At 39.1% G+C, this 26,573-nt stretch overlaps 1 protein-coding gene across 3 annotated transcripts in view; it reads left to right on the top strand.

Annotated features, from left to right (window-relative positions):
* Positions 1-26,573, top strand: part of CDKAL1 (CDK5 regulatory subunit associated protein 1 like 1) — a 654,128-nt gene that overhangs the window by 274,328 nt on the left and 353,227 nt on the right. The gene's annotated exons all lie outside the window — the stretch shown is intronic.

The raw sequence follows: 26,573 nt of genomic DNA, 5'->3' as shown, positions 1-26,573 counted from the left end.
ACATGCATTTATGGAAATTGTTCTGATAGGTTGGAGGTAATAAACTTAGCTTGGTACCTAACATGATACAACTTCAGTAAGCATTGATAAAATTACACCATTATAACTCCAATGTTTGGGAAAGAGTTACATTTTACTCTTTTATGTGAAAATAAATTAATGAAAGAAAATACAGATCCAGGTCAGCAATCAGTGGCCTATAGGCCAACCCCAGCCTGTTGACCCATTTTGTGAATAGAATTTAATTGCAGCACAGCCCCAATTCACAGTGGAATGTCTGTGGCTAACTGCTGAGGAGCATCAGAACTGAGTGGTTGAGAACTGTGTGGCCCTCAAAGCCTAAAATATGTACATTCCTAGTCTTCAGGAAAAGTTTCCCAATTCCTGATATAGAGCACTAAGCCGAGTTTATGGTCTTATGTGTTTTACAGTATAGCTCATAATACCATTTCAAAAGTTGTTACAATGAAATAATGTTGATGAAAACAGTGAACAATAAGAACGTGTTTGGTCATGAATCAGTATTGACTTATCTTGACAGAATTAATTTATTTATAGAATATAAGCCGGCAGAATTGAGAAGGAAGTTCTACAAGTGATTAATGGAATTGAAGTATTTTAGACCCTCATTCAGTCCCTCATTCAGTCCCTCTCTCCATCCATGACATCCTAGTCTTAGACTTCTTCTCAGGTAGCAGTTACAGAATCACAAAACAGGGCCGAAAGGCAAAGAACATTATTTTCTCTGACCCAGTGTATTGAACATTTTACTATGGATCTCTAATAAAATAAAATGCAAACTTCTCAACGGGGTGCTCCATCTTCTCTCAGTCTGACTCTATCTTTACCACCCCTGCTTTTCCCTACACTCACACTATGATTCTTCCCCTCTCCCCACCCCCAGTCTCTCTGGGAAGTTTGCTGTTGTTTCCCTCTGGAGAAAGTGTCATTCCTCTCCCTACCCCCAGTACACACTTGTAAAATCCTGCCTCCTTATGAACAGACTGTTTTAAAATGATGGACGGGAAAGTCCATGAGATCTTTCCTGGTTCCCCTTTCCAGTTATGGTCTTCCCTCCTTTGATTTGGCCATTCCTGTGTTTCTTGTCATCTTGTTCCTTATATACACTAGTGGCCTGGTGCACGAATTCATGCATATTGAAAAGAAATTAATTAGAAGAAATATTTTAATATCGCTATTCGCCCTTTATAATAGAAGTGTCAACAAAATTCACTATTGACAATGACAGATCAAAACACACGCATGTGATTGGCGCCAGTGAGAGCTTTATATGTATAGTGCATGTGTGAGTCAACTTAGCCTTTTATAGATATAGAATAAACTTGCTTAATTAGACCTGCTTTCTGATTTAGCTAAACTTTTTCCAGTCCAGTGAAGCACCCCAACTTCTCTTTCAGGAAATAGTCGGCAACACAGCAGTAAATATCAACATGAAGCAGATTATTATTGTAGATCACGCAGGGAGAACAAAGGGTAAAATATTTAACTGCAGCAGTATTTGACTATATTCTGCACAGTGAGAAAACCTGAAGTCATTTTCAAGGTCTACCAATTCTCATTTCTTTTGAGTTGGGTCAAGTTTCTAAGCTTTCTAAATCTCTGTTTTCTGGCTAATGAAAAGAAAATAGAATCCTATCTACCTACTCCAGGTCTTCTGTGAGGATCAAATGAGATGAGGCACAGGAAAATGCTTCACAGACATTTGGTTAAAGTGTAAAATGTTTGCACCTGGCTATAAAGCAAGTAGTGTTCCTGGGCTGAAGAAGCTCCAAGGAGGCTAGTCACTAGGGAGAGGAAGCTGGGTGATGCTATGTGACGTCATTACCCAGCACCCACAGCCACCGTTTCCGGGCTGTGCTGGGCTGTGGGCCGCATTTTGTGACATGGGGTCTCAGCAGCGTCGGCTGCAATTTGGTGGGCTGTTGCTCCGGGTTGGTGGTGGGGCCGGTCTCCCACTTGGGGGAAGCTGAGTGTTGCTTTGTAGGCACCAGGTCCACAGTGCCATTTCTCTGTAAATGGCCAGTGCATGTCACGGCAGCTCCTGAGTTGAGTGCCCCTGGTGGTCAGTGTGCATCATAGTGACCGGTCGGATGGGCAGAGGGACACTTAGCATATTAGCCTTTTATATATATAGACTAGGGGCCCAGTGCACGCATTCGTGCACCTTGAAAGGAACCATGGGCTGTGAGGCTGCGGTGGGCACAGAGGCAGGTCTTGGCCCATCCTCCGCGTCCCCGCCCGGCCCCTCCCGCTGTGGCCCCCAGTTCCCTCTCTGCCTGCAGCCCTGCTCCCGCCACCTCCGCTCCCATGCGCTGATGGCGCTGGCCTTGCTTGCACCCACTGACGGCACAGAGCCATTGGGGCCAGCACCAGCAGCAGGGGGAAACAGCAGCTTCTGCCCTGATCGCCCCTCAGGAGCAGGGGGAGGTGGAGAAGCCCTCAGGGATGATCGGGACCAGCTCCGGGTGCCGGCAGCAGGTGTGAGTGGCAGCTCCAACACCAGCTGTGGGTGCGAGTGGGGCCAGTGCTGGCAGTGGGTGCAAGCGGTGGCACCGGCACTGGCAGCGGGTATGAGCAGGGCTGGTGCCCGCTGCAGGTGTGAGCACCAGGTGGGACTGTGGCATGGGAGAACAAAGAATTTTCAGTAACCACCAGAGGCTCGCCCCAATGACAGTGACCAGTGCCCCTCCTTGGTCTGGCGCCCCTGCTCACCTGCTTCACCATCCCGCCGTTGCCTATGTCTGCCGTGTTCTGTGCGCGCCCCCTGGTGGTCAGTGCACATCAGAGCTACTGGTTTTTTGGTTGTTCAGTTGTTTCACCATTTGGTCTATTTGCATATTAGGGTTTTATATATATAGATTACTGGTACATGTCTTATTCTTTCCTATTAGACTCTTCTAACTGATGACATAATATTTTATGCAAAATAGGTTTGCAGTAACTATACAATTAAATTCATTTGATCTAACAAATGTTTACATGTGGTGCACTTTAGTATTTGCTATCCTATTTTGATAATTACAAAATAAAATGCTAATTCAACCCACAATTTAGAAAACTGTGCTTTAAGGTACTTTTGTGGTTGTCTAAGATAGATGGTTATTTTGTAAGTTTTGAGATTGCCTCTGAGTCTACCCTCAAGTGGAGCCAAGCATGGGATAGATTTACCAAAGGGGCTGCATCCACTGCTGCTGCTGCTGCTCTTGCCATGTTTTAGGTTTTGTGGTCTGTGGTGTAGCTCAAAGTATGTGAACCAGAAAGGCCATGTTCTTCTGTCAAGTGAATATCTAAATAGATGGTTTGAAAATTCTAAAGGCCCTGTATTAGTTCTCTATTGCTGTACAGTTGGCCCTGTGTTCTGCAACCATAAAGTCGACCAACCTCAGATTGAAAATATTCACGGGGGGTGGGGGTGGGGTGGGGGAGCAGGAGGCAGGAGTTACATTGTTGCTGTCATGTACTATGTATTTAGGCCTGTGATGGTTGCATCTGTACCGCACAGACTGTTTTTGGTTATTATCCCTAAACAATCCAATATAATAAAGAGGTAATATGCAAATTGACCCTCACAAGATGGCTGCCTATGACCAGGCTGGCAGGGGGGTTAGTGAGGGACAACCAAATGACTGAACAAGCAGGCTGCGTGGGGCAAACAGGCCGGCGGAGGGGGGGGTAGTGAGGGACGACCAAACGACTGAACAGCAGGCTGCGTGGGGCAATCAGGCCAGCAGGGGGGGGGCAGTAAGAGGCAACCAGGCCAGTGGGGGTGGGTGCAGTTGGGGGTGACCAGGCCGGTAGGAGGGGGGCAGTGAGGGGCGGCTAGGCCGGTGCGGGGGTAGTTGGGGATGACCAGGCCGGCAGGGAGGAGGCAGTTGGGGGTGACCAGGCCAGCAGCAGGGGCCAGTTTGGGGCGACCAGGCCGGCAGGGGGGCCAGTTAGGGACGATCAGGCTGGCATGCAGAAGCAGAGAGGGGCGATCCAGCCGGCAGGGGGGGGCAGTTAGGGGCGACCAGGCAGGGAGGCAGGTGAGAGATTAGGAGCCAGCAGTCCAGGATTGTGAGAGGGATGTCTGACTGCCGGTTTAGGCACGATCCCCGGAATCGGGCCTAAACTGGCAGTCGGAAATCCCAAGGGGTCGGGTCCTGGATTGGAGAGGGTGCAGGCTGAGCTGAAGGCTCCCCCCCGCCATGCACGAATTTCGTGCACTGGGCCTCTAGTACAATATCACAACTATTTTTAAGGTATTATAAGTTAATCTAGAGGTGATTTACAGTATGTAGGAACATGTGCATAAGTTATATGCTAATATAATACCATTTTGTATAAGGGGCTTGAGCATTTGTGGATTTTGGTGTCTGTGGGGTGTCCTGCAACCAGTCCCCTTCAGACACCAAGGGGTGACGGTATGACATATCACCGCAAACATAGCCACTTAAAATAGCACATATTTATCATTTCACCATGTTTGAAAGTCAGGAGTCAGCACTCTGGGCACAGTTTAGTGTCCTCTGAAAGGCTGTGATCAAGGTGTCTGTGAGGGCTGAGTTTCCATCCGAAAGTTTGACTGGGGAAGGATTGTCTTCTAAGCTCACATAATTGTTGGGAGCATTGAGTTCCTTGCAGGCCCTGGATTGAGGGCCTCAGTTTCTTGCTGGCTGCTCGTCAAAGGCCACTCCCAGTTCCTGGCCATGTGTCCCTCTTCATAGGGAACTTACAATGTAGCAGCTTTTTCAAAGCCAGCAAGATAGGTGTCATACAGGGGTGGACAAAAGTAGATTTACAGTAGTAAGTGCAAGAAACACAGTTTATTCTTGTGTTATTATTTATTGTATTATTTTCCATATGAACAACTATAGACCTAACTTTTTGCCCACTCCTGTATAATGTAATCCTATCTAATAAAAGAGTAATATGCAAATTGACCATCACTCCAAGACACAAGATGGCTGCCCCCATGTGGTCAAAGATGGCTGCCCCCATGTGGACACAAGATGCCTGCCACAAGATGTCCTGCAGGGGAGGACAGTTGTGGGCAGTTAGGGGTGACCAGGCCAGCAGAGGAGGGCAGTTGGGGGAGACCAGGTCAGCAGGGGAGGGCAGTTGGGGGGGGGGGACCCAAGCCTGCAGGGGAGGGCAGTTGTGGGTGTTCAGGCCAGCAGGGAGGGCAGTTAGGGGTGACTGGGCCAGTAGAGGAGGACAGTTGGGGGAGACCAGGCCTGCAGGAGAGGGCAGTTGGGGGGGACCAGACTGGCAGGGGAGGGCAGTTAGGGGTGACCAGGCTGGCTGGGGGGGGGGCAGTTAGGGGCAATCGGGCCAGCTGGGGAGCAGTTAGGCATTGATCAGGCTGGCAGGGGAGTGGTTAGGGGGTGATCAGGCTGGCAGGCAGAAGCAGTTAGGGGCAATCAGGCAGAGGCAGGTGAGCAGTTGGGAGCCAGCAGTCCTGGATTGTGAGAGGGATGTCCAACCGCCCATTTAGGCCCGATCCTATAGGGTATCGGGCCTAAATGGGCGGTCGGACATTTCTCAAGGGGTCCCAGAGTGGAGAGGGTGCAGGCTGGGCTGAGGAACACCCCCCCCACCCCACCCCTGCACGAATTATCATGCACCGGGCCTCTAGTTAATGTAATAAGTGTAAGATATCACTTATTACTTTTGCCATATTTAATTGACTAGAAGTAAGTTATAGATCCCACCACACTTAAGGGGAAGAGATGATACAAGGCCATGAATACCAGGAGGCAGATTATGGGCCCACCTTACAATCTGTTATCAAGAGGCCCATACGTACAAGTATAATGCACTTATTGGAGACATCTATCAAGAAGAGATCTGGTTTAAAAAATCTTGGCTATTAAAATGGTCTGTTATTTCATAATTGTTAAAAGAAGCAAGATGTATTAAGCTCTTCTAGCAGATAGGCTGTAATAAATTAGTAATTCTAGCTGAATTTAATGTTATATTTCTGCTGTTTCCTACCATTTCTTCTAATGAATAGGGTAGAGAGAGGATGAATCAAATCTTGACCTCTTGATAGAATCTGAAGTTGTTGATTATTCCTTCCATTTTTTATCCCCTTTCCTTAGTTTCCAGATTGGTCCTCTTCTTAGTCTCCTTTTCCTTTAATTTGATACTTGCCATTCCTCCTCTCCTGGATCATTTTCTTTTTTATTATTGTAGTTTAATTACTTTTATTCTCCATATACCTTTTATATGCTCAGCAAGTGTGTATGATTTAAATGACAGGATAGTAATTTGAACATGATTCAAAGAGGGAAGTTTTCAAACTGGACTCTGATGAGACTGCAGGGTTCTTGGGGTTATAAGTGAGAAGCCGAGTAGATAGAGCTAGAGCTATAAATCTGCTGCTCAAATGTGACCAGGGCTGCCTTGTTAAGGATTTGGTCTAAAACAAGATACACACAGACATAGAATAAGTACTTAGAAACTTTTGTCGGGTTGGTTGTTTTGTTTTGTTTTTCGTTTTGGTACCTTAGTTGTAAGTAATATTACGTGTGTCACACCCAGTGCTTTTATGACAGTTCTCACAAACTTTTAAAGTGTGGCTTGATTCCTCTTGGCAGTATTCGTGACATGAAAGCATATTCCTTAGTGACAGGCTGTATTTACGGTAAATACTTTAAAAACTGTTGCTTACAATACAAGTCTAATTAATGAATTTTTAAATGGTCCCAGTTTACAGATACTAACTCAAGTTGACTATTAGTTCTGACTTAATGAAATTATTGCCAAATTGTAAATATGGACAGCTGCATAGGCAGACACCCTTAGGCCCTCTGCAGTATATTGTTAAGGCATTTCTTTGTTGGGTTTATAGCTTCTTTTCGTTCTATTTTTTTAGATCATTTTGGGGAGATTACTGCATTTCATTGTATTAAATTTGTGGGGGATTAACTTTATTCACAGATAGGACCAGAAGAGTTTTTCTTGCTATATGTAATTATTTAATGTCCTCCTCTTCAAATAGAATTCACATTTAAATAGATGTAGCAACCTTCCTTCTATCGGCAGTCTTTCTCCTTTCCAATAGGAGCTGGAGTTAGAGTAAGACTCTGTACCATGTCAAACTAGCGGCATGTGGGCCGCCGGCCTCAAGTTTGACATGCCTGCAAAGCCAGTTGGCCATACCAGTGGATGCGGCCAGTCAGCTTTGAGGAGAGAGTGGTTGGCCTCATTGGGCTCATGTTCATACAGGGAAGAGGGAAACCTGCTGAAGGAATCCAGTCAGGGTGACAAAAGCTATTACTTTTTCCCTTCCTAAATACAGTAGTTTCTGTAAGATATTTTATGCTCTTACTTATGAAGTTTCCTTTTTGTTTATCTTTCTTGAATCTTTTGAGAAACTTGTTTTTTTTCCAGGTGTTTTGAATTTTTGGTGTGTGTGTGTGAGTTATAAATGGAATTGTTTATTTTAGAGAAGGTCAGGTTTAGAAGCCATCACTCATCATGTGCCTATCTCTCGATTTTATTTTTAACCAGCACATGAGTGTCTGACTTGCATGTGGTATTTCTTGCTTGGCAGGCTGGTGCCAGACTCAGTGTCTTTTGTTTTTAAGAGATAAACGTCTGGTGGTTTTTATTTTGCTGTGAGACACATGTGAGTCATACTATCATGAACTATGTCCTCCCTCCAAACCTCTTAATTGTTTTGGACAACTTACCTATACCTCAGCATCTGCTAGCTAATGTGTTAAAAATCTCAACTGTTTGTCTGTTTATAAAGGTTGATTAGTCATCTGTACTTTTCATTCCTTTATAGGCTAATATAATTATATTTTAGTTGGGTAAACCACCAATCCTGTAGGATTAATAATTTTTTTATACTCATATATTGGTTACATATTTAGAAAAAGATAAAAGATAAACTGTAGCCCTCAGTCTCTGTGACTTACTTCCTCCTTGATCATGGATAGTACATTAATGTGTTTAATCCTGTGAATTACACTCTCAAGTGCAGTGTCTCATTTTTATTTAAGTTTAAAAAACAATCCTATGATCAAAAAGACAACTGAAATGTTTTCTGTTACTGAAGAGCTTGTTCAGCATTATCAAAATAATCTTCATTTCCCCAATGTATTATGACCAGTAGTATGTGTAATGGCTAGGGGAATGGATGTGAGAGCTGGACTGTCTGGGCTTATATATTAGCCCCACCACTTAACTGAGTGTGTGATGTTTGTGAAATCACATTATTTCTCTGTGCCTCATTTTCCTCTCTGTAATATAAGGAATAATAGTAGTACCTACTGCATAAGCTCGTTTTCAGGATTAACTTAATATATGTAAAGTCCGTACAATAGCGCCAAGACTTAGTTATCACTGGTCATCCTTGTGATTGTCTAATTGACAAATGGTTTATTAATAATCACAAAATTTTATTAATGACTAGAGGCCCGATGCATGAAATTTGTGCAAGGGGCTTGGCCCTCACAGCCCCGGCTTTGTCCGGAAGGTCATCTGGAAGGACTTCTGGAAGGTCATTCGGCTGTCCAGTCTAATTAGCATATTACGCTTTTATTTTTATAGATAATCCTAGTACATATTAAACGTAAATACTAGGATTTACATTTTTTAAAGCTAAAAATTTCCAGTACAAATCACTTTTTATATATAATTTTAAAGAAATGGACAATTGAAGCTAAGCACTTTTCATTATATTGCAAAGTAGTATTTTAATCATTAAAAAATAGGAAAGTTGTCCATGGAGTTATGGAAGCCTAAGTAATGTGGTTTCTATCTTTTTCTCATTCTGTAGTCTTTTAGCATTTGCTAATAATAAGTTCCTAGTTGAAGACATAAGGACAGCTGATTTTCAACAAAGTAGCTACCAAGTGTTATATGTCTTATATTGAGAACTTAATTTTTTATTAAGTTTTCTTGACTGTTGATACACTTCCACATTATTGTTTTAAATAGTCTTATTTTTTTTATTGGGAACATTTTCTTGAACGTTCACTTAGAGTATCAAAAGAAGTTTTTGTTTGTGGTTGGAAAAAATGTCCTTAACCTGCCAACAGAACTTAAAATTGCATAAGAAAATGGGTGTTGATGCTGAGAAATGGTGTGTAGGCAGCAAATCTCTTGTTCTGTCTGAAAACAGTGATGAAATACAAACAACAAATGTGGAATTGCTGTTGGTCTATTTTAGTGTGGGAAAGACAACTTCAGAGTGGGAGAAAATTTCTGCTTTTTAAATAAACTTTTATTATATTTAAGCATGGGATTTTGTTGGCAATCATTTTAGGGATCACAGAAAGCTAATTTCTATAAAATTACTGTGGTTCCTATTTCATTATATTTGTGTTGAGATTTGGCAGGAATTTATAACTTGGGATTCATTGTTGACCTTTAGGTGATCTTTGAACTCTTGCAATTGTCTAGAACTTTACTTTCATATTGAAGCTTTAATGATACATTATTATAATTAACCAATCTTTTACTTTTTATTGTAGTAAAATACATCTATAATAATAAAAGCATAATATGCTAATTAGACTGGACGTCCTCCTGGACAACCTTCCAGAAAAGGCTAAGGCCGCAGGGCTGAGGCAGAGGCAGCTGAGGCGGCGGCAGGAGCTGAGCCCCTTGCACAAATTTCATACATCGGGCCTCTAGTATAACATAAATTTATCATTTTAACAATTTTACTTATACAGTTTAGTGGCATTAAGTACATTCATATTTTTGTGCAATTATCACCACCATCCATCTCTAGAACTCTTTTATCATCCCAACCTCTCTGTACCCATTAAACAATAACTCCTCATTCCCATCTCACCATCTCACCTCCTCCAGCCCCTGGCAACCACCATTCTACTTTCTGTCTTTATGAACTTGACTACTCTAGGTACTTCATATAAGTGGGATATTATAATATTTGTTTCTCCAGTTCATCCATGAAGCATGTATCAGAATTGTTTTAAGTCTGAGTAACATTCTATTGTACATATCTACCACATTTTGCATATTGTATTCCCTATTGAAGGACATTTGGGTTATTTTTACTTTTAGGCTATTTTGAATACTATACAGAATACTGCTATGAACATTGATATACAAATATCTGTTTTAGCCTCGGCTTTCAGTTCTTTTGTGTATATACCCAGAAGTGTAATTGCTAAATCATATTATAATTCTGTTTTTGAGGAACTGGCATAATGTTTTTCTCAGTGGCTAACCATTTTATAATCCCAGAATTATGTCTGTAGAATTTTGTGTTGTGTACCTTTTTCTTGAGAATCAGGTATTACATTTAATTAAAACCTCAAAGCAATCCACTTTTTAAAAAAATTTAAATTCTTTATTGTTTAAAGTATTTCATGTCTCCCTTTTCCCCCATTGACCTCTCCCCAGCTGCTCCCACCTCCCAGCACATGCCCTCACCCCACTACTGTCTGTGTCCATTGGTTATGCCCATATGCATGCATACAAGTCCTTTGGTTGATCTCTTCCCCCTTCCCCCATCCCCTGCCTTCCCTCTTAGGTTGGACGTTCTGTTGGATGCTTCTGTGACTCTGGCTCTATTTTTGTTCATCAGTTTATGTTGTTCATTATATTCCACAAATGAGTGAGATCATGTGATATTTATCTTTCTCCAACTGGCTTATTTCACTTAGCATACTGCTCTCCAGGTCCATCCATGCTGTTGCAAATGGTAAGAGTTCCTTCTTCTTTATAGCAGCATAGTATTCCTTTGTGTAGATATATCATTGTTTTTTTATCCACTCATCTGCTGATGGGCACTTAGGCTGTTTCCAAATCTTAGCTATTGTAAATTGTGCTACTATGAACATAGGGGTGCATATATCCCTTCTGATTAGTGTTTCTGTTTTCTTGGGATATATTCCTAGAAGGTGGATTACTGGATCAAATGGGAGTTATATTTTTAATTTTTTTGAGGAAACTCCATACTGTTCTCCACAGTGGCTACACCAGTCTGCATTCCCACCAACAGTGCAAGAGGGTTCCTTTTTCTTCATATCCTCGCCAGCACTTGTCGTTTGTTGATTTGTTGATGATAGCCAATCTGACAGGTGTGAGATGGTACTTCATTGTCGTTTTGATTTGCATCTCTCAGATAATTAGTGACTTTGAGCACGTTTTCATATGTCTCTTGGCCTTCTGTATGTCCTCTTTTTTTTAAAGTGTCTATTTAGGTCCTTAGCCCCTTTTTTGATTGGATTGTTTATCTTCCTTTTGTTAAGTTGTATGAGTTCCCTGTAAATTTTGGAGATTAAACTCTTATCAGAGATAGCATTGATAAATATGTTCTCCCATGCAGTGGGCTCTCTTAATGTTTTGTTGATGGTTTCTTTTTCTGTGTAGAAGCTTTTTATTTTGATACCAGAGGCATAGTATGAATTTGTGCCCTGGTGGGGTCCCTCAGCCTGGTCAGTGATCGGGGCTCATAGGGGCTGGCTGGCTGGGGGGAGGGGCTGTGAGAGGTTGGCCAGCCGACCCCCCATTGGGCTGATCTGGGGGGCCAGCCAGTCAGGGGGAGGGACCGCGGGAGGTTGGCCGGCTTCGGGAGGTTGGCTGTGGGAGTGCACTGACCACCAGAGGGCAGCTCCTGTGTTGAGTGTCTGCCCCCTGGTGGTCAGTGCGCATCATAGTGACCTGTCATTCAGTTGTTTGGTCATAACGGTCTCTTAGGCTTTTATATATTTAGATCCATTTGTTTATTTTCTCCTTAGTTTTCATTGTCCTAGGAGCTGTGTTTGTAAAGATATTGCTGCTACAGATCCTCTTGTTGAATTGCTCCCTTTAATATCATGAAATGGCCCTCTTTATCTCTTGTTATGGCCTTCACTTTGTGGTCTATTTTGTCAGATATAGGTATTGCTACCCCAGCTTTTTTCTCATTTCCATTTGCCTAAAAAGTTTTTTCCCATCCCTTCACTATCAGTCTGTGTGAGTCCTTTGTTCTGAGGTGGGTTTCTTGTAGACAGCAAATATATGGGTCATATTTTCTTATCCATTCAGCTACCCTATGTCTTTTGATTGGTAGCATTTAATCCATTTACGTTTAAGGTTATTATTGACTAGAGGCCCAGTGCACAAATTCGTGCACGGGTGGGGTCTCTTGGCCTGGCTGGCAATTGGGGCTGATGGGGGCTGTCTCGCCCAGTCCTGATTGGGGCTGATTGAGGCCAGCCGAGGGGAGGGAATGTGGGAGGTTGGCTGTGGGAGCGCACTGACTACCAGGGAGCAGCTCCTGCGTTGAGTGTCTGCCCCCTGGTGGTCAGTGCGCATCATAGCGACCGGTCGACCGGTCATTCGGTCGACCGGTCCTAACAGTTGCTTACGTTTCTATATATATAGATAGGTACTTGTTTGTCGCCATTTTTATTATTTATGCCTGTGTTCCTTATTCTCTTTCTATTTCTTCTTTTTACAGCAATCCCTTTAGCATTTCTTGCATTGCTGGCTTGGTGGTAATAAACTTTCTTAGCCCATTTTTGTCTGTGAAGCTCCTGATTTCACCTTCAATTTTGAATGATAGCTTTGCTGTGTATAGTATTCTTGGATTCATTCCCTTGCTTTGCATCACTTTATATATTGCATTCTATTCCCTTCTGGCCTTATGTGTTTCTGTTGAGAAATCAGTTGATAGTCTAATGGGAGTTCCCTTGTAGGTAACTTTCTGTCTTTCTCTGGCAGCCTTTAAGATTCTTAGTTTGTCATTGATGTTTGCCAGTTTAATTATGATGTGCTTTGGTGTTGGACTTTTTGGGTTCATCTTGTTTGGGACTCTGTGTGCTTTTTGGACTTGTGTGGCTTTTTTTCCCCAACATCAGGGAAGTTTTTTGTCATTATTTTTTCAAACAGGTTTTCTATTCCTTAACTCCACTTTCTCTCCTTCTGGCACCCCTATTATGCAGATGTTGTTTCATTTCATGTTGTCCCAAAGCTCTCTTATGCTCTCATTCTGCTTTTTAAGTTTCTTTCCAGTTGCTGCTGTGCTTGGGTGGTTTTTACTACCTTGTCTTCCAACTTGCTGATGCCATCCTCAGCTTCTTCTAGTCTACTGTTGAAACTTCGCATTGTGTTCTTTATTGTAGCTAAGTCATTCTTCATTTCCTCTAGATTCTTACACATGTTTGTCTTTCATCCTTTTCAGCGTCCTTATAACCATTGCTCTGAAGTCTTTCTCTGACAAATTGCTTGCCTCTATTTTGTTTATTTCCTTTTCTGGTGATTCCTCCTATTCTTTCGAATGGGGGCTATTTCTTTTTTGCTGTTCCTTTGTGATTGTTTCTATGTATTAGATCAGTCTATTCCCTGCAGTTCACTGGGGGAAGGGATAGAACAAAGGGAGAAATGGGCACATGCCAGTGAAGTTGGGTGATGTAGGGCAGGTGCTTGCTTGTCAGTCTAGCCTGGGGAGCAATGGGCTGGCTAGGAGGTGGACCCCATCAGAAGCATGCAAAATATTGTAAATCTAAAAATTCCCTAGGAGTCCCCTATCTCTTGCTCTTGCTGCATCACCCGCACTCACCCATGCACTCCCCTATTCTCTCCTCAGAGCCATGTGGCCTTAAGCATCCTCCTGGCCCATGGCCATGCGGACCCCATACACAGTAGACTGCAGTTGTGGACACAAGCTAAGCTAATAGGATGCTGAACTTTAATATGGAGAATAAATACTGGGCAGTGGCCTTCATTCTGGCTCTGCTGAAGACAAGATTGGACTTCTTCCATTGTGTGATGGATGGGGATGGGAACTTGGAGGGGAACCCCCTTAATTTTAAAATAAAGCTTTGCACAAAACCCCATCCTCCTGTGGGTGGTTTCAGGAAATTCTTTTCCTCGTGGCACCCCAAGAACGCCACCAATAACAGATTGAAAGAAAAAGTGAGAGTGTATTTCTTATGGACAGGCCACACTTGCATATTTTGGTAGTGAATTGGTTGAGCAACTGTGTCATGAATTTGGAGGTGCTCTTAAGAAATGGCAGTGGGAAAAGAAAAGCCTTGAAGTAAATCAAATCAATGATTGAGTTACAAAGACTGTTATGCTGAATTTCAGTCATTATATTCTACAAATGTAATAAATTTACATATTATAAAAATATTTCCTCTTTATAAGGCAGCACCACTAAGTTAATCTTATCTAGAAAGTCAGCTTAAACTGCAGATGTTCTTTGGCAAGTTGACTGGCATTCCAGTTGATAAGAAATAGAATTGGAGTGTGCATCTCATGAATAGTTACCACGGAGGGGGCGAAGGGGGCGGGGAGATGCATCTACAGCTGTTTTAAGTTAACTTTCTTTTTTTGTAGCTAACAAGTGAGGGGAAAGTTATTTTCTCAGCAATATAAAGATCTAAAAATATAGTTTCTTTGACAATTTACCATGTGTTATGTATGTTTTATTTAATATATATATATATATATATACATACATATATATGTGTGTGTGTGTTTGTGTGTGTATAATAGTGAAATTTAGATGCCTTAGGATCTGATACTTGGTCATGGATCTTAGGGCATCAATGAAATCATATATTAATATAGATTTTTTATTTTTGTATATTGAAATAGTATGATCTAGGGCTTTTTAGTTTCAAATCCTAACCTCAGCAATCATTTCTAGCCTTAAATAAGTTACTCAGTTTCATTCTGTTTCAGTTTCTTTATCTGTAAAAGGACAATAAAAAAATTTTATGAGGTTGCTGGAAGAATTAAAAGTGATTTAATACATGAAAAGTTCTTAAAATAGTGCTTGCACACAGTAAGCATTGTGTAACTATTAGCTTACCATTTGTTATTATGCCAGCAAGAGTGTTTTGTTTTTAAGAATCTGGACTTGGAAAGATTATTTCTTCATACATTGTATACAAATTGATTATTTTAAAAATAAATATTTATTTATTATATTAGAAATAGAGTTATTGGAGAAAACATTGTGAAGCTTTTAACACATATTAGCAGATTTGTCTTTGATAAAGTTATAACTGTCATCAGCAATCTACGAGAATCCCTAGAAATGGAATTATTAGGCCAAATTGGAATGATTTTATCTTTTTTTTAAAGATTTAAAAAATATATATATATTTATTGATTTCAGGGAGGAAGGGAGAGGGAGAAAGAGATAGAAACTTCAGTGATGAAAGAGAATCATTGATCGGCTGCCTCCTGCATGCCCCCTACTGGGGGTCGAGCCCACAATCCGGGCATGTGCCCTTGACCAAAATTGAACCCGGGACCCTTCAGTCCACAGGCCGATGCTCTATTCATTGAGCCAAACCAGCTAGGGCTGGAGTGATTTCATCTTGATAAATCGTAAATGAAATTATTTTCTGTAATCTAGAACAAAAGAAGTCAAATAGGACAGGAGGTATTTGGAAATATGAGGAAGAATTTTTCAATAGGATCTGTTGAAAAACAATAAAATAACATTTAAGTATAGGAAAATAATCTACCCTGGAAATGCTAATAAGTAGTATTTCCTGTCATTTGTTTTGTACAGTTTGGGAACGGTGGGCACTTAGGTACGTGGCCTGATCTTATTTGAAAGTTTGATAAACTTTCTTAGTGTATTACACCGGCTGATTCTTTTAAACGAAAGAAACTTTTCATTCCTTGATGTATGCCTGTATGTCTAGCCCTACTGGGTAGCCAGAGATTTCTTACAATTCACTTTTGTCTCTGTCAAAGGGCAGTTCCTTCATGGTTATACCCTGTAAACATCACCACCTTTTGGGAAGGAAGTTCTTCTCAACTGGGTATATTGCTCATCTCTGAAACATTAGTGTTCCTGTTTGAGTTCTTAAACTGACATATTTTCTTCATTTGTGATTAATGTTTATCTTTTCCATCCTAATGTTTCTGAAAACATCATGGTTCTTTATAAAGGACTGAATTCTATAGTATTTAATGGAGTATAGTGGCTTTATTCCCCCCCGACCCCATCCCAGTAAAGAGCTATTATTGAATCAGTAGGTATTCTTACAATCAGTCAAGTAATAAGGTGTAAGGTGTATGAAGGAGAAGATACACTAAACCACTGTGCACCTGGGGCCTGAGTAAAAGCTTTCCTCTACGGAGGTTTGGGTAGTCAGCTTGATTGCCACTGGCCATGCATTAAGGACCTGCTAGCTCCCTCATTTTAGCTCTGATAAGTGGTATTTTCTCTTGGCCTTGCTTTCGGTAGTTATTTTCTAAAGGTAAAGACAGGGTTGAATTTTATTTAGATTATTATAATGTTAATTAGAATTATAGCTCTCAAAATTGGAGAATTTGTTGAAATTAAAATGGTGGGTAATTGCATAAATGCTTAGGCACTACTTTTCCATTTCAGTTTAAAACACCTCCTCTCGCTTCATTATGTAATTACACCATTATTCAACCCAAACAATTTATTTTCCCACACAGGTTAGAGAATTATCTGAAATTTGCTTTCTAGTTTCAACATAATTGGGATGTAAGATTTTTTTTTTAATTTTTTTTTTTTTTTTTTTACTTCTTTCAGGATGTTTTGACCAATGTTAGAACAATACCCTTTATCCCAGGCGCCAAAATGTGGTACCTGTTATATGTTATAGAATTAGCTTTGGCCAGTGTTTCCTGTGAGATTTTACTCAGCAGAAGTCAGCCTCCAAAACCACCGAGGAAGCGAAAACAATAGTTCTCCTCACTAAGACTCCTTTACTTTTAAACTATAGTCAGAGGTTTTTGGTTGGTGTATTTAGCATGTGGTTAATCAAACCTTTGGTAAATTAACTCTTAGGTAAGTCTTTAATTTAGTAGCAGATAAGTGTTAACTGTAAGGCATAGGAAGTAAATAAATGTTACTTTGAATATCACCATTACATAAATTTGGCTTCATTACAGGCATATAATAAAAGTACCACTTTAAAAAATGTTTTTATTGATTTGAGAGGGAGAGAAATATAGAAACATCAATGACGAGAGAGAATCATTTATCTGCTGCCTCCTGCAACCCCCCTACTGGGGGTTGAACCTGAAATCCAAGCATGTGCCCTGACAGGGAACCAAACCGTGACCTCCTGGTTCAACCACTGAGCCACACTGGCCTGGTGGCTATATTATTTTTGAAAGGGTATTTGTTACTGTGTTTTAAACTTTATAGTATATTGGGAATATGCCTTACATGGCAGAATTACATTTTAAAGGGATAAATCATGTATTTTTGTGTATATATGATTTATACCACAGTTGGAGATATATAGTTGCCTTCAGAGTCCCTGTTTATTTTTCAGCTTGGATATTTATAAGTTAATTCAAATCTGTAGCACAAAGTCATTTTGTATGGGGTCTCCAGCTCTAATGGCCCATCAAGTATTTTTGTTTCACTAGCAACTATTATTTGGTGATTGCATGCAGCTATCTCCACTGCTGTCTTTGCAAGGTATAAGCATTAATTTTTTGTAGCATTAATTTTTTGTACCACTGTCATTGTTTTATAAAACTAAAAATAAGAATGTAGGTGGAACAGAAGAACATTTTTAGAAAAGTGTGTGCTTTATGGCTGACAGAATTTCATCATCTTTCACCATGCTATTTTGGTAAACACATTCAGAAACAGTTGTTGCTATTGTGGGTGTGGGACTTTGTCTCCCAGGGAGTAAACCACTAGCTACAAATAGAACGCTTTGAAAATCCAACCGGAATTATTATTGTTACTTATTAGTTATATTTCTTCTGTGTCTGTATCAATTGACATGTTAAGTGATTTAGGCTAATATTCAGTCAAAGCTATTTTATTTACATTTTTCTATAAAGGTTATAGAAATGTGAGGAAACTTGGGAAGATATTATAGAATCATCTGCTATAGTAATTTCTGTAGAATTTGATGGATTTTTGCTGGCTTCTGGTGAAATGACAAATATAAGGAAAATAAGTGAGTTTTTCTGAAGCTACATGTGTGGTCCTTCATCATGACTCTTCTCCCATTTTGGTGTTAAAATAAGCTGTTTGTTAATAAAATAATTGCACTACAGGGTAATTTAACTTCTCTAAAATAAAAAGTTGGCACCCTATTTGGTGATCAGTTTTAAGTATGTGCATTTTAAATTTATTGCTCTTTGACATCTTAGAGTCTGGGAACTACTGATGGAAAAAGTACAGACAGTTATAATAAAAATGGATGTTCTTGATGGATACTATGGTCCTTTGATTTCTCTTGTTGGTAGTCCACTTGGCATGGTGTACACACTGTATTGTGTGTATATCCTGTGTAAGGTCCCTGGCTTTATAGTTTTAGTTTTTTAGCTTTAGTTTCCTATTTCCAGCTGCCTGGAAGACAAGAGTACCGATCCTTTTGCCTGGCAGATCCATATTATTGTCCTGCGCCTTCTTCATTCCTGACTTCCCTTTCCCTATCTCATTGTATCTTACTGGATTTTTCCCACAAGAAAATACAATTATAACTGCTCCTGGCTCTCTAACCAAGTATTGTCTTGATGTCTTCTCTGGTCTATTCTGAAATCACTAATAACTTTGAGTATTTATTGTTATTTTAGTAGTATATAAGGCACTGTGTTAGACGCTACAGCAGATAGTAAGATGTATGCCTGTTCTTTAAGTAAATTGTAATCCACTAAGAATATTAAGCACATACATAGTTATGTATTACTAGAGGCCCGATGCATGAAAATTCATGCAAGATTAGGCCTTCTCTCCTCTGGCTGCTTCCCTTGGGCCGCCTGCAGGCACCCAGGACCTGGGCTGGCTTCCCTCTGGCCCCAGCTTCATCAAGAAGGACGTCCGGAATGACATCCAGAAGTTGTCCGGTCTAATTAGCATATTACCCTTTTATTATTATAGATCTTTTCTCACTTTAAAAATTTTTGGTAAAAGACACATAACAAAAGTTGCCATCTTAACCATTTGTAAGTATACAGTTCAGGGGTATTAAATACAGTACATTTAGCCCTAGTTGGTTTGGCTTAGTGGGTAGAGAGAGCATCAGCCTGCAGACTAAAGGGTCCCAGGTTTGATTCCAGTCAAGGCACATGCCTGGGTTGCGGGCTCAGTCCCCATTGGGGGGTGTGCAGGAGGCAGCCAATCAATGATTCTCTCTCATCATTGATGTTTCTCTCTCTCCCTCTCCCTTCCTCTGTGAAATCAATAAAAATATATTAAAAATAAATAAGGGAATGAATGAATGAATGAATAAATACAGTACATTTACATTGTTGTGCAACCATCACTAACATCCATTCCATGAGTCTTTTCATCTTGTAAAACTGAAACTTTATACCCATTAAACAATGACTTCCCATTTGTCCCTCCCTCAAGGCCCTGGCGGCCAGCATTCTATTTTCTGTCTCTGAATTGGACGACTCCAGATACCTCACAGAAATGGGAACACAGAGTCTTTGTCTTTTCATGATTGGTGTATTTCACTTAGCACAATATCCTCAAAGTTCCAAAGTAGTATATTGCAGAATTTCCTTCATTTTAATGGTGTAATGATATTCCAATGGTTTTGCTTATCCATTCATTCATCAATAGACACTTGGATTGATTCCACATTTTAGCTAATGCTAAAATCATATTATCTGATAAGGAATGATATCAAGAATACACAGAGCTGTTGCTACTGTTGCTATGAATATGACTACACAAATCTCTTAAAGACTCTGCTTTCAATTCTTTAGGTTATATACCAAGAAGTTGAATAGCTGGATCATATGGTAATTTTACTTTTAATTTCTTGAGGAAGCACCATACTATTTTCCACAGCTGCTTTACCATTTTATAGTCCCACCAGCACTGCACAAGGGTTCCAGTTTCTCCACACATATGCCAATTCTTCTGTTGTGTGTGTGTGTTAATCCTCACCCAAGGAAAATGTTTCCATTGATTTTTAGAGAGAGTGGAAGGGAAGGAGAGAGAGAGAGAGAGAGAGAGAGAGAGAGAAAGAGAGAGATCCATTGGTTGCCTCCTGCACACGTCCCAACTGGGGCAAGGATCAAACCTGCAACCCAGGTATGTGCCCTTGACCTGGAATCGAACCCACAACCCTTGGTGCTTGGGCCAGTGCTCTAACCAAATAGACACACCAGCCAGGACTTAGTTTGATTTTTGATACTCGCCACCCTAATAGGTATGAGGTGATACCTAATTGTAGTTTTGATTTGTATTTCCTTAATTATTAGTGCTGTTGTGTATGTTTTCATGTGCATATGACTATTCATATATCTTCTTTAGAGAAGTGTCTATTCAAGTCTTTGGCCCATTTTTGAGTCTGATTATTTGTTTTTTTTGTTGGTGCGTTTTGGAGTTCTCTGTTTATTCTCGATATCATTCCTTATCAGATAATATGATTTGCAAACATTAGCTCTGATTCTGTGGGTTGCCTTTTTACTGTGTTTTATAGTTTCTTTTGGTGTAAAAAACTTAAAAATTTTCCTGAAGTCCAGTATACCTGTTTTTCCTTTTGTTTCCTGTTCCAAGTCCAGTGTCATGAAAATTTTATCCTATATTTTTTTCTAAGAATTTTGTTATTTTCGATCTTACATATAGATTCTTGATCCATTTTGAGTTAATTTTTGTATATGGTGTTAGATAAGGGTCAAATTTTAGTCTTTTACATGTGAATATACAGTTTTTCCAGCATCATTTATTAAAAAGACTCTCCTTATCTCATTAAATGATCTTGGCACCCTTGTCAAAAGTCATTTGATCATGTACTTGAGGGTTTATTTTAGGCCTCTCCATTTTATTCCATTGACTTATATGTCTGTTTAGGCTATTATCACACTGTTTTGATTAATGTACCTTTATAGAAAGCATTGAAGTCAGGAAATGCAAGTTCTCTAGTTTTGTTTTGTTTTCTAATATTGTTTTGGCTATTTGGGTTTCTTCAAATTTTATATGAATTTTAGGATGTACTTTTCTATTTCTTCAGGAAATATTGGATTTGTATCACAAGGATTTATAGATTAACAATATTTTCTCTCAATCATTGAATATGGGATGTGTTTCCATGTATTTATGCTATCATCAATGTCAATTTCTTCCAGCAGTGCTTTGTAGTTTTTATTGTATAAGATTTTCACCTCTTTGATTGTTAATTTCTAAGCACTATATTCTTTTTAATGCTATTTTAAATGGAATTGCTTTTGTGACTTTCTTTTTATATGTATTTCATTGTTTGTGAATAGAAATGCAAATGTGTGTGTGTGTGTGTGTGTGTGTGTATTTACTCTGTATATTGCTACTTTGCTGAATTCATTTATACTAACAGGTTTTATAAAAATAATTATGGGTTTTTCTACATATAAGAGCATATCATTTGCAAAGAGATAAGTTTAAGTCTTTTTAATTTAAATGCATTTTGTTTCTTTTTATTTCTAATTACTCAGGCTAGAATTTCTAGTACTATGTTGAGTAGAAGTGGTGAAAGTTGGCATCTTTGCTTTGTTCCTGATCTTAGAGGAAAAGCCTTCAGTCATTTATCATTGAGTATGATGTTCACTATGGGTTTTTTATATATAGCTTTTATTAAGTTGAGGATGTTTCTTTCTATTTCTAGTTTGATTATTTTTATACTGAAAGGCTGTTGAATTTTGTCAAATTCTTTTTCTGCATTAATATGATCATGTGTTTCTTTTTTTCAATCTGTTGATGTGGCATATTGCATTGATCAGTTTTTGTACTTTGAACCATTCTTGCATTCCAAGAGTACATCTCACTTGGTCTTGGTGTCTGATTCTTTTAATATGCTTCTGCATTCTTTTTGTTAGTATTTTGTTGAGGATTTTCAAATCAGTATGCATAAGAGGTATTGGTCTGTACTTGCAGTGTCTTTATCTGGCTTTGGTATTAAGGTAATTCTGCCTTCATAGAATGCGTTACGAAGTATTTCTTCCTCTTCAACTTTTGTAAAAGTGTGAGAATGTTTAGAATTTGTTTTTCTCCATATGCTCAGTAGAATTCACTGGTACACTAATCAGGCTTTTTTCTCTTGTAAAAAAAAAAATCAGTATTGGTGAATTTTTAAAAGCTTAATTGTGATTTTTAAATTATTCCAAAACTTGTGATATCTGAAGATGCTCTTTAAAAGAAAAACACACAACTGAATTTATTAAAACTTTGTTTTCATTTGTTTTCTGTGGTTCAGTTACTAAGTTTATATGTATTATGCATTTGAACCCTTTGAAATATTTTAATTTGTGAAAATTCATTGTTATTTTATTTGTTTAGTTTCTGTAATTTAAAAATATTCTACCACAGATGCTTTTTAAGGTTCCAGAGTTAAATTTCTAAATCGAATGCCTAATCTGCCTCTGCTTTTGAGGTTTTCAGTTATTTCTTGGCCTGTGGCCATATAATCACCAGTGTAAAGATTAGAGTGGTGCACTAGCTTTATTCTTCCGTCAGAGCACTCTAAGGCAGTTCAGGGTTTTGCATCTTCCTTGCACTTCAACAGCCATTCTCTTTTTTGGTTTTGACTTTCAACAGTCTACCTTCAAAGATCTTTTGTTTTCTGACGGTTGAAGAAACTGGCTCAGTGTTACTCGTAGACAATTATTTAATTGTTTACAGATAACTGAAACTCTCTGTGGTGGTTTCTGTGGTGAATCTCTTTATTTTAGTGAAGGCTTGTCATGTTGAAATGATTGGTCATCATTATTTTTAATGATTGAGAAAAAATTTTTAAACCAAATAGCATCAAAAAAACTTATTCTTTTCTGATTTTGTACTGCATATAACTTTGGATTACAACAAATCTCTTTCCTTTTTAAACGTAAGGCATAGCAGATTTAATGCTTGGTTAGTGCTATTTTAACATGCTTAAAGAATCTTTTTAGAAATTTTTACTTTATTGAAATAATATAAAATATTTTGATAACTGCAAGTAAGGATGAACTCATTTTATACAATAGTTTAGAACTTCAAAAACATATCACATCAACAACCCTAATTAACCACAAGGGAACAGTTTAGTAAAGAATATTTTGAATTCTTAATGTAATATTTGTACTTAGTGGCTTATTTTCATTATTATAAATGTTTCCAAGTATCACTTTGTTTTATTTAAACTTTTTAGTACATTTTCATGAGTGATTTTCCATGGGGGATATATTTCCACTTTTATTAAGCGAGCCAGTAGGAAAATATGATTTGTTTTCCACAGTTGATTTCAGCCAAACTATCAGTAACACATCTGTTTTATAAAGTTAAGTACACCTGGAACATGATACTGTATAATTATTTCCTTACAGAATTGTTTAGAACAGTCATATTAACCAACTATTGGACAGCATCTACTGATCACTTACTAGGTGCAGACTATATTCTAAGTGCTTTGCATGTGTTAATTCATTTATGTTACAATTTGCTTCCCTTCTCTTTCTATTTCTTTCCCCTTCTCCAGGCTGATGTCTCCTAAGACAGTTATGTTTAAGAAATAGCCCAAGTCAGAAATGGGAGTGGTTTCTATTGTCCACCTAACTTATGGAGCTCTCCATTAGGAATTAGGAGACCTAGCTAAGTACGTAGTATCAAGAGATTCCCTGGATGGGTGCTGAGGTAACTTGAGTGAATGCCAATCACAATGGGGAATCACAGGTGAATGAATGGTGGGGTCTGCTGCATTCAGTAGATCACAGAGCCACTTAAGGTGAGGAGAAGGGCAGAGAGAGCAGTCAGCTTTGAGAACCTGAGGGATAGAATTTTAGAAACATGGCAAGCCAAACAAGGTGATATAATTTACCAAAGAGCCAGCAGGAGGATGAAAACCAGAACTTGTGAACAGCAAGGTTAGAATAACTGGTTTGGGCCAGCCGATAGACAAGAAGCCTAGTCTTAAATTTCCAAAGAATAAAAGAGAGAAATACATGTTTTAAACAAATAGCTTCATACATAGAATGATAAGTATTGGCCATATCTTTGAATAAATATGCTGTGTTATGTTATATCTCATGTCAGATGATTGCTTATCTTATGGTTATATCTTATCTACATTTGTATGTAGATAGGATGTTTGATACACATTAATTCTGGGGAGGCAACTTAGTATGAAAACAGAATGGAATTTGAAATTTGATAGGTTCCGGTTTGAATTTCAGCTCTTGAGATTTGAGTTATAGGCCTGGAGCAAGCTCCTTTCACTCCCACCCCTAGTTCTACAGAGATATAGTTGACATATAACATTGCATAAGTTTAAGATGTACAAAATTATGATTTGAGATATGTATATGTTGTGCAATGTTTACCACAATAAGTTTAGTTAACATCTATCGCCCTATATACTTACAATTTTTCCCCTTATGATAAGAATTTTTAAGATCTCTTAGCACCTTTCAAATATAATATGGTATTGATAATCATAGTTACCATACTATAGGTTACATCCCCAGAACTTATTTATCTTGTAAGTGGAAATTTGTACCTTTAGACCAACTTCACCCATTTGCCCACCCCCCATAAATTTCACCCTCTGGCTACCATTAATCTGTTCTCTATTTCTATAAGGTTTTTAAAATTTCACATGTAAGAAAGATTATATAGTATTTATCTTTGTCTATCTGAATTACTTCACTAAGCATAATGCTCTTGAGGTCCTTCCATGTTGTCACAAATGGCAGGATTTTCTTATTTTTTATGGCTCAATAATATTCCATTGTATATATAAATACACCACATATTTTTTCTTTATCCATGCATCCATCTATGGACACTTAGGCTATTTCCATATTTTGACTATTGTAAATAATACTACAGTGAACATATATTCTTTTGATTTAGTATTTTAAAAACTAAAAGTTTGGTTTTACTCTTGTAATTTAAAAATATCATTTAAATAAGTTTTCTTATTATAAGATAAAAGAAGCACTTATAATAAAACTAGAGGCCCAGTGCACGGAATTTGTGCATGGGTAGGGTCCCTAGGCATGGCTGGTGATCAGGGCCTATCAAGTTCTCCACCTCCCCGCCTTCTTTCCTCGGCACCCATGCACCACCACCGTGCAGTTTCACCCGCCTCCCTGCCTCGTCCTTCCCTCATTCCCTCAATGTCCCATTGCTGCTGCTGGTTACCCACCATATTCCGTGCTGCCCCCTGGTCGTCGGCGCACATCATAGCGAGCTATCGAATTCCCGTTCTCCCGGTCGAACTCCTGAGGGGACACTTTGCATATTAGCCTTTTATATATATACACATACACATACACACACACACACACACACTAGAGGCCCAGTGCACAAATTCGTCCACCAGTGGGGTCCCTCGGCCTGGCCTGCGGGATCGGGTTGAAACCAGCTCTCTGACATCCTGTGAGGGGTCCCGAATTGTGAGAGGGCACACGCCAGGCCTAGGGACCCCACCAGTGTACAATTGGGGCCGGGGAGGGACGCGGGAGGTCGGCCAGCCGGAGAGGGACTGTGGGAGGGCTCCAGGGTGTGTTTGGCCCATCTCGCTCAGTCCCGGTCAGCTGGACCCCAGCAGCAAGCTAACCTACTGGTCGACTGTCTTCCCCCTGGTGGTCAGTGCATGTCATAGCAACTGGTCGACCGGTCAACTGTCTGCCCTCTGGTGGTCAGTGCACATCATAGCGAGCGGTTGAGTGGCCTTAGCATATCATTAGCATATTAAGCTTTGATTGGTTGAACTGACACTTAGCATATTAGGCTTTTATTATATAGGATAGAAGATAGACCTATGTAAAAAAGATAAGGCTCAAGTTCTAGTCAAGTGAGTTAGTTGGTTTGGTTGGAGCATCATCCCATATACGAAAAAGGTTTCAGGTTCGATCCCAGGTCAGGGCAGTATGGGAGGCAATTGATTGAAGTTTCTCTCTCATACTGATGTTCCTCTGTCTCTTTCTCTCCCTTCCTCTCTCTCTCAATTAAATAAAAACATACCCTTTGATGAGGATTAAAAAAAAACACAAAATAAGGCTCAACATTGAACAAAAAGCCACACAAATCTCTTCAGTGATTCAGTTGCTCTAGGTTGATAAATTTAATTAATTAAAAAGTAAATAAAAGTAGAATGACAACATTAGTTTTGAAAAATTAAAAAATAGAAGTATTTTTCAATAGTCTTTAGACATGGTAAATAATTGCTATAATGAATAACAAAGTTTTAAAAGATCATTTTACAAATGCTTTAAAATTTCAAAGTGAGAAAAACTAAACATAGGACACGTTTAAATATTTCTTTCTGATTTCAAACAGTGAAAAATAGGTGAAAATTTCCAAGAATGTATTTTTTATGAAAATGCTGTGTTGACTTCATTATTATGTCACTTAAAAGTTAAATGCATATGCTTTTTCATTTCCAATTAATATGGCATATTTAAGGGATACTAAAATTTTAGTGTTACAATAGCCAAAGAAATGTCAGTGGTTTACAAACAGTGTGGATCTTGAATTTCTTTTGAGTAATCATTGTAAACTTTGTTCCACATGGATATTTGCATTTGAAGGTAATATTATGTGATTTGTACAATTATTCTTAAAAAATTTTTTTTTATTGATTTCAGACAGGGAGAAGGAGAGATAAATAGAAACATCAATGATGGGAGAGAATCATTAATCAGCTGCCTCCTGCACG

This window comes from Eptesicus fuscus, chromosome 9, assembly GCF_027574615.1.
Source record: "Eptesicus fuscus isolate TK198812 chromosome 9, DD_ASM_mEF_20220401, whole genome shotgun sequence".
NCBI classification, from domain to species: domain Eukaryota; kingdom Metazoa; phylum Chordata; class Mammalia; order Chiroptera; family Vespertilionidae; genus Eptesicus; species Eptesicus fuscus.
The sequence above is the reverse complement of the archived record's forward strand: the minus strand, read 5'-3'. Positions and strand labels throughout refer to the sequence as shown.